This window comes from Octopus sinensis, linkage group LG6 (genome assembly GCF_006345805.1).
Source record: "Octopus sinensis linkage group LG6, ASM634580v1, whole genome shotgun sequence".
In the NCBI taxonomy this organism is placed as follows: Eukaryota; Metazoa; Mollusca; class Cephalopoda; order Octopoda; family Octopodidae; genus Octopus; species Octopus sinensis.
In genome coordinates this window covers 51674105-51684104 of record NC_043002.1, presented here as the reverse complement: position 1 = coordinate 51684104, position 10000 = coordinate 51674105, and positions in this window count along the sequence as shown.

Here is a 10000-nt window from a genome sequence, read left to right as displayed (position 1 = left end):
TTCAACGAGCCACAATCTCCGCTGGTTTGCTTGTTCGGCACCGCTCAACTCATGAACGCAAGCAACGATTTCTTTACCGAATCTTTACTGGCGACGAAAAATGGTGCCTGTACATCAATATGAAGCAGCGTAAGGAATGGCTTAACCCCGGTAAACAAAAGACACCGCGCGTAAAACAATGTTGTGCGTATGGTGGGACTGGGAAGGGATTGGTCAACGCTGAACTCTATGTTCAACACATGGAACGACTCAACAGGTCTATTCAAGAGAAAAGACTTAATCGGTAGCATGGAGTTCTTTTGCTGCACGACAACGTCCGCCCTCATATCGTCAATATGGCCAAGGAAGCCATTCAAACGCATGGCTGGGAAGTGCTGCCTCACAATCCGTACTCTTCTGATTTGACACCAACGGATTTCCACCTCTTTTGATCTCTTTCAAGCTATGCGCAGAGTTTCGTTCAATACTGATGCAGAATTGAGAGCTTGGTTGGATCAATTTTTCGAGTCTAAATCGGGTGATTTCTACCAACTAGGTATTGAAAATCTTGTTGAACGTTGGGAAGAAGTTGTAAACAACAAGGGTGAATACATTATTAATTAATTTGTTATTTTTTATTAAACCTTTAAAAAATTTAAATTAAAAAAAACAGCAGGGACTTAGTTGCCAACCTAATGCATTAAGCCACATACAGTATTGTACATGAACAAACTAAACTAAAAAAAAAATTATCATTTTGCCTCACTGCATAAAATGCAAAGGGAGTCTGAAGAATTAGGAAAACTGTAACTCTGTAAAATTAGTTACAATTGTGTCCAATGAATTCAGGGACCTTTTTTTTTTTTAGTTTTGGTATTTCTCACTTAACACGTTGTAACCAGGTCCGAGCTGAGTTTTGAATCATAGCTGTGAGATTCTCGCACTACGGAGCCATAACATAATATATCTCCATAAAACGAAAGGCATCATCGTTAAAGATTCTAAAACCAACGTAGCTGTGATTCAATTAAATCAACATTATCTGTCTCATTGCGGTTGACAGCAAACTTCATGAAAAAGTGAACGAGTTTTTCCGCCGAAATCTCTCGAAACACGGATTACAGTTACAAATTGTTGGCAAATTCAACTTTAGGTCAGAGCCATCAGCCGTCCTGAGGAAATTATGTCATCTCTTGGCTCAGTGAATCTCTTTTTCTCTCTCTCTCTCTCTCAGCTTTTTTTATGTAACATATACCCTATTGCTGAGTAATGCATATTATATGCTGTGATTTAAATTTCTTCAACTTGTTTTGTTTTCGAAGACTGTGTCTTAATTTATGTTATAATATTACAAGATATTGATATATTGCATAATAGGGTGACTAGCTAGCAAAAGTTAGACTTCTCCTTTTTTGGTTATACACTCTCAAGTAAAATGTGGACATCACAGTTTCCTCTGTGTGAGTGTGTGTGTGGGTGGGGGGTCTGCTTCCCAACCGCATGATTCCGTATTCAGTTCCACTACGTGGCATCTAAGTCGGGCTAGATTTGGTAGACGGAAACTGAAAGAAGTCGGTCGTATATATATATATATATTATTTTATATATATATATATATATATATATATATATATATATATATATATATAATATATATATAATATATATATAATATGTATATAATGTATATGGTATATGTATATGTATATGTATATGTATATGTATATATGTATGTATATGTAATATATATGTATATGTATATATATATGTATATGTATGTATATATGTATATATATATGTGTGTGTGTGTGCATACATATATATATATGTATATATATATGTGTGTGTGCATATATATATATATATATATATATATATGTGTATGTATGTATATATACTAGCTGAGGTACCCGGTAAAAAAAATTCCAAGTGCGTAAGTGACTGCATGGGTATAAGCCCTACACACATGTCAAGTTTCATCAAGACCTATTGGATAGACTCGGAGAAGTTAAAGTAAGAAATTCACAAACACACTAACTTGACATTTATTATTATAGATATGTGTATGTGTGTGTGTGTGTGTGTGTGTGTGTGTGTGTGTGTGTGTGTGGTGTGTGTGTGTGTGTGTGTGTGTGTGTGTTTATATCTGTGTTTGTCCCTCTACCATCGCTTGATAACCGATCTTGGTGTGTTTACGTCCCCGTAACTTAGCGGTTCGGTAAAAGTAACCGATAGAATAAATGCCATGCTTACAAAGAATAATTTCTTCGACTGAAAAACCCTTTAAGACGGAGCTCCAGCATGGCCTCAGTCAAAATTACTGAAACAAGTAAGAGAACAAAAGAATATTTGGGGTACCCAAAAGAAACAAGAATTTTACAATATTATTTTATTCACCTGGTTTTACATGCTTACACTTTTATCGCCACCAATCTATTTTCTATTTGAAGCAATGCACTCGGCCAGGCGCGTTTTCTAGTGTTCGAAGCAGTGTTGGAGCTCTTGCTAAGTGATAGCTTTTAACGTCGTTTTTTTTTCTTTACCTCTTCCACATATGCAAACTCCGTAGCACCAGCTTTCGTCGCCAATGATAAAATCCTAAGAAAGATACCTATCAACCTCCATCTTATCTTTCAGTTCACCACAGGCATTCAGTCGTGACTGCTTTTGATCTTCCATGAGAAAACAAGGCACAAATTTTACTGTAACTCTTTTCATTCGCAATTCCTCACTCAATATTCGTTGGCAGGAGCTCCAGGACATACCAATCAATTGTTCGGTGACGGTCCTGCAAGATCACTTCATGAATTTTCAAGTTGCTTTCATTCGTACGGGAGTGGGGGTCAACAGTCGTCCTGAATTTGCAGATGTGGAAGAGGTGGAGAACAAGTGGCCATTCTTAAAGCGCGAAAACCACTCATAAACTAGTGTTTTGCTCCTGGTAGTGTACTTGTAAGCTGTGTCAAGCAGGACAACTGTTTCGGCCGTCGTTTTCCTCAGCAGAAAACAGAATTTCATGAATGCACGCTGTTCCTTTGTTTCGACTATCGCAAACAATCGACGAACAAGGAAGAAGCACTGCAAAACAAGGACGCACCACGTGGCAGCACGACTACACTTGACGACACCGGTCGGCAGACTGTGCCTGAGGGTCGTATCAAGTGGCTTCTAGCAGTGGAAACCGAAAATACAACGGCTTGTGCCACAGAGGACGTTTCTGGTCACTTCTGCGTACCCCCGCATAGAAGCCACCTGATGTGACCCTCAGGCATCAGCCTTCGCGCGCGCACACACAATAATGGTTACATACAAAGGGAGTTGATGTGGGAAATTACCCGGTTGTATTCAACTGAATTTCGTTGGCTTTACCTCTTTCTTTGCCTGTCGTTAAGGTCAGTTGGTTTGTTTTCTGTCTTCGTTTTTGTATAGGTATACTTAACTGGGGTATACACGTACTAAAGTCAATTCTGTTCCTGAGTGCAGTTAGCGATAGGGTTAGATGTAATTCTATTGACACACTTTGCAAATAGTAATAGTTTACAGGTGTCAGATTATCGTGATAAAGCAAATATGAAAAGTATGAAGGATGTATACATGTTAAAATATGTATATAAGTAGCATTCGTAGCCACTTCAACATGGCTGTCCGTTAGAACGGACTTTACTCCAACTTTTAACCACAATAGGCTACCTTCTCTCGCTCGTTAACGATGCACAGCTGCATCCGATATATTTCGAGCAGAGGAGCGAAATCCTACCACCGTCTGTCGACGGGACCTGTAGACTAGCACGTTCTCGGGCTATTTCTGCTTCTCTTCAGTACTGGACACTTCCTCTGCTAGAGATGAATTTTTATTATGATAAATATTATCATACATAGAGGGGACAAAACAGGATAATACAAACAATTATCGTTAGTGTGTCTTCGAATGATACCTAGGTTTAAAAATTATGAATAGTATATAAAAATAAAAGTTTTGTCTTTTTTTTTAGGGGGGCGGTTACTTTAACCTGATGAGCTGAAAAGCCCAGCGGCTACACCTTTTCCTTTTCCCATGAAGGATTAAGCAGGGTCAGTTGCATCCACCATTCTTACCACAGCCTTCCATCTTTTCTCGAACTCACATCGCAACAGGTATCTCTTCTCCAGCGCTATCTTGCTCTTCAGATGATATCTGAAGTATGTCAGCAAACCAGAGCCAGAGATGAAGGATCCTGTCTCGAGTTTTTTGCATTCTGGTCTTCCGCAAACACTCTCTCAACACTGCAACTGCACATAGAAAACATGCCTCACCTTCTTTTGGGAGTCCGGTTGGCGGTACAATCTTTATTATAGACTCAGCTGAAAGCTGTACTCTACCTAGATGTGACAAAACGTGTTCTACGTAAGTTATCAAGATTGAAGGCTCTCGGCACTGTACAAGATCGTGGTGGAAGGTTTCATCGTCCAGCCCACATCTAAAACATGCCGTTGGCACTGACATTCCGTGCCTGGAAAATTTATCACCGGTACAGCATTCCTGTACGTATGTATGTATGTATGTACGTACGTATATATGTATGTATGTATGTATGTATGTGTATGTGTAGATATATATATGTATATATATGTATATATATGTACATATGTATATATGTATGTATATATATGTATATGTATATATGTATGTATATGTATTTATATATGTGCATATATGTATATGTATATATGTATGTATATATATGTATATATGTATGTATATATATATGTATATATGTATGTATATATATATGTATATATGTATGTATACATATGTATATATGTATGTATATATATGTATATATGTATGTATATATATGTATATATGTATGTATATATATGCATATATGTATGTATATATATGTATATATGTATGTATATATATGTATATATGTATATATATGTATATATGTGTGTATATGTATGTATATATGTATGTATATGTATGTATATCTGTATGTATATGTAACTATATCTATGTATGTATATATGTATGTATATCTATGTATGTATGTATGTATATCTATGTATGTATGTATATCTATGTAGGTATGTATATAGGTATATATATGTATGTATATATATGTATGTATGTATATAGGTATATATATGTATATATATGTATGTATATATACGTATATATGTATGTATATATATGTATATATGTATGTATATATATGTATAAATATATGCATGTATGTATATATGTGTATACATATACATCGATACACATACATCTATCTATATATAAAAAAAAACTTAGATAAAAACTTAGATATGTTTCGACCAGAGATTGGTCCAGGCCATGTCTAACTTAATAGCACCACCTGATAGGATTATTCGAATCCTGTTTAAGTCAAGTTTTGTTCAAGTAGTGAGTTCTTGTTGGGTGAGTTGTATCCAGTTTTGTTCAAGTAGTGAGTTCTTGTTGGGTGAGTTGTATCCAATTATGGGTGGCTTATCTGGTATTCTTTGAAGGAATCTATCCAGACTCTGTTTAAAGTTGATGGGATCCTTTTCCTCTTTGATCTCCCTCGGGACAATGTTAATAGGGCAGGGCCTGTTGAGGAAAAGAAATTATGTTGCAGTGTACATGTATGTTGTGATCTTGAATTTGGCAGGGGACGTATAGCCCGTGGTCCAAGTCTTGGATGAACCTTGACGCTAATGTTTAGGTCGTTTGGGCAAAGTTTGCGGTATATTTCCACATCGTACAAATGATGTACCGCTCACGGCGACGCTGGAGGGAGTAAAGTTTCAAGGCTTTAAGGCGATCCCAATAATCGAGAGCAGCCATGCCTTCAATTTGTTTAGTGAGAGCCCTCTGGGGTGACTCAATTCTGGAGATGTTTTGTCTTGTGTGAGGAGACCACAGTGGGCAGCAGTATTCAAGGTGTGGCCGTACAAAGGAGGAAAAAGTTGTATGATGACCCTTGTTCTCTGGACCGGAAAGTTCTTAAGATCCAGGAACTCATCCTACGAGCTATATCGACCTTCTTGTTGATGTGTGCACTCCAACTGAGATCGTCATCAACAATTACACCCAGGTCTCTGATATTGTTAGAGGCTGTGAGTGGTTCCCCTGAAGGAAGAGAGTATGGTTGTTTTAGTGAGGAATTTCTTCCAAAATGCATCAGCTCAAATTTCCCCTCATTCAGTTGCATTTTGTTTCTGTCTGCCCATTGACTCACAGCATATAGATCAGACTGGAGTTGAGTTCGGTCTGCTTCTTCATTGACGATTTGCTGGAGCTTAGTGTCATCAGCGAATATTTTCACTTTGCAGTGATGTACGACACTGGAAAGGTCGTTTACGTAAATTATGAAGAGTAGCGGACCCAAAACAGCTCTCTGGGGAACACCGCTGGTGACTTTTGCTGGGTTTGAGTGGACTCCATCAACTACAACATGTTGTGTTCTATTCACCAGGAAATACTGAATCCAGTGTAGAACTTTTCCACGGATTCCAACATTTGCCAATTTTGAGAGTAGGATGTTATGGTCTACCCTGTCGAACGCTTTACTGAAGTCAAGATATATGACGTCAGAGTTCGAACCTGTTCCCAAGGCTTTGAGTACATCTTCAATGTGGTGTAAGAGCTGTATTAGACAGTCCCTGCCACAGCGAAAGCCATGCTGATTTGAATTTAGGAGTTTGTGGGTCTCCAGGAAGTCAGCTATCCTTGATCTTAACACTCTTTCAAACACTTTAATGATGTGGGAGTGAGTGAGATTGGGCGATAGTTGACTGCGAAGGATCTGTTTCCCTGTTTGAAAACCGGGATGACCGACTGGGATAGAAACTGTTTCGGTATATAACCTGCGTCTACGAGTTTCTCCAGAGGTTGGTCAGAGGGACTGCAAGTTGAATATCTACATTCCTTCAGGAGACTAGCGGGAAATCTATCAGGGCCTACAGCAGAGTAATGTTTCACCTCATTTATTGCTGCTGCTACGATGTCGGTGGCAGTGAAGGTTATGTCTGCGATTTTTGTGTTGGGAGTCAACTTCGTTCGTTTCCCTCACGTCAATATCAGTGGGAACACTGAAGACAGAGCAGTATTGTTTCTGCAGTATTTCTGCCATTTCTTTAGCATCGTGTTGGGGAATGCCGTTATCATCAATCAATGGCCCAATGGGTGAGACAGTGGTTCTATGCTTATTTGCATAAGAATAGAACACTTTTGGGTTCTGTTTGATGTTTTTGATTACCCATTGTTCCTCCACAGCTCTTTGATTTTCAATAGAGGTTTTCATGTTAGTCTGCAGATGAAGTTTTTCCAGCTCTATCTTTTCATTTTCATTGTTGTTGAATGTGGATGTTGTGTGTGGGAATATTTTAATTGGTTGATTTTTTTTTTGAGTCTTTTGATGCGCCTGATGAGTGTTTTTTCTTTTTAGGGAGCCGGTTTCTGTTTGTGTTAGTAGATTTCTTGGGAGCGTGTTTAGAGCATGTATAGGTGACAATGGTTTCAAAGTGCTGCCACGCGGTCTCAATATGAGGGGAATTGAGAGTAAAAGACCAGTCGATGGAAGACAGATCCTTTCTGATTGTTCCCCAGTCCGCTTTGTGGAAGTTTATGTTGTCAAATGGGTGCCATGGAGTGGGATTGGCTGGGTTGGTTTTTATATGTCGGGAATTAAGATTGCAGAGTACCATGTCGTGGTCTGAGAGGAGAGTTTTTTCGACTGAAATGCTGTGAACGTAGCTAGAGTGATTGGTCAATACCAGATCCAAGATCGTTTTATTCTGTCTCGTTGGTTCAAGCACTAGCTGAGTCAGGAAATACTCATCCATCAGATTAAAGAGCAGTTCTGCTGCTGCCCTATCTGATGTAGAGCACTTGCCTAACTTCGGAGTATTTGTGGGCCAGTTCACATGAGGGAGGTTAAAATCACCCATCTCTAGTATGTTTCCGGAGTGGTACTTCCGAAGGAAGGACTTGACTTTGCTAAGGCACTCTTCAAAGTACTTTAGAGGTGCCTGGGGAGGCCTGTAAAGACCAACAATGGTTATGTCCTTGGCTTTGTTGTATAGTGATACCGATTCACAGTAGCCATTGGAAAATGTGTCCTTGGCATCAAGTGAAAAGGAGTCATGGATAAAGATGGCTGTCCCTCCCTTATTTCGGTCTGTGCGATCCGCACGAACAATGGTGAAATCTTTTATTTTCACCTCTGCGTCCATATGGGTGTTGTTCAGGTGAGTCTCGGTAAGGATAAGAAAGGGAAGCAATGTGCCATTTCGGCAAGCCAACTCTCTATATATGGGATCTTCCATTTTTGGGCAATAATTGATGGGTTGATGCCACGTACATTTAACAGGAATGTCGAGGTAAGGGAAGTTGGTAATGGGTGAGTGGTCCTTGTGATTTGCATAGATGGTTGATGATGGCTCGCTGGATCTCCTGGCTTAGGTCGGCTTCATATTTTTCAGGTATGTCAGTAAAAAAGAGTTACTTTGCTTGTTTGCCCACTTGTCAGAGGATACATATTTCAAGTTGGCGTTATTTGGTGTTTTTTCATGGTTCTGTCTACGTTGTTTGATTGTAGGAGGGGAACGTGTTTTGTATTTTGGTTCTTGTTGTTGTCCTAGATTTCCTCCTCTGTCCTGTTTATATCTATTTTGTGATCGTTTTGTGCCCTTCAGATGGTGGTGGTTGCATTCTGGGTTCAGGCACATCCTTTGTGAGACAGAAGTTTGGCACAGTTTAGGATGGAATAAGGTGCATCCATTGCCTCTTATGCATCCGTATTTAGGATCAGAACCATAGACTGTATTTAGGACAGTATTTGGGTGTGGAGGTGGGGGCAATTTTTTCCTGTTTAAACCGTATGGAACAGGTGCCCATAGAGGCAAGTCTACGACATAAGGTTGGGTGGGGGAAAGCACAGCGGTCCATTTTTGTTTGTGTGCCGCTGGGGCCAAATCTACAATTGCCTTTAGAATAGTAACGGCAGGGGTTTTATTTGGTTTGTAGTAGTGGTTTTTTCTATTTTGGCAGTAGTAGCAGTGGTGTTAGAAGCAGCTTGTGATTTTGTGATGGTGGGTTCTGGCTTGCCAGAATGTGGTCAAATCTGCAGCTGCCTTGAGAGTAGTAATGGCAGATAGTTTTTAAACGCGTATGTAGAGTGATTTTTCCTATTGTGGCAGTAGTGGAGAGTTGTTTTTGTTTGTAGTAGCATTGGAACTTGACTAGTGGTAGTATTAGAGTGTTGTTGTTGTTGTTGTTGTTTTGGTTTTTGTTGCTGTAGCGAAGGTGAAACTTGACTTGCTTCATCAGGTGCTGTTGTCAATGGAAGTAGGTCAGTTGATTGTTGCTGTTGAAGTTACCCCCTGACCTTTTGGAATTTGGTCATTTGTTGTACTGGATTCGTTGCAAGAATGCTTTTAGTGTAGCCATGTGCGCGTGAAAATAGGGAATAACCTAACATTTATAATATACATATTGCAGATGTATACTTATATATATATATATATATATATATATATATATATAATATATAATCAAAAATAAGCAACAAGGAATGATCCGGTAATTTAGTACAATTGTTTCATACTACAACACTTTATTAAAAGCTGTAAATATTACAGCAGATTTAAGATGCTGAGAACTCTTCAGCAAATTTATATAAGTTTTCCAATAATATAAACAGCTTTCAAATCAAGTAGTAACATTTTAGGGAAGGTAAATATACAGATAAAGATGTAGAGATAAATTTTAGGAACATATGAGGTTTGTGTAGTTCAGATGCTAACTGACCAAAACTCTGCTTGCAACTGACTGCTATAAGAATTTTTAGTTATAGGAATTAGGGTATATATAATATATATATTATATATATATATATATATTATAAGTATATATATATATTATATATATATATAATATATATATATATATATATATATGTGTGTGGTGTTTGTGTGTGTTGTGTGTGGTGTGTGTGTGTGTGTGTGTGTGTGTGGGTGTGTGGTTGTGTGTCTGTGTTTGTCCCCCTAG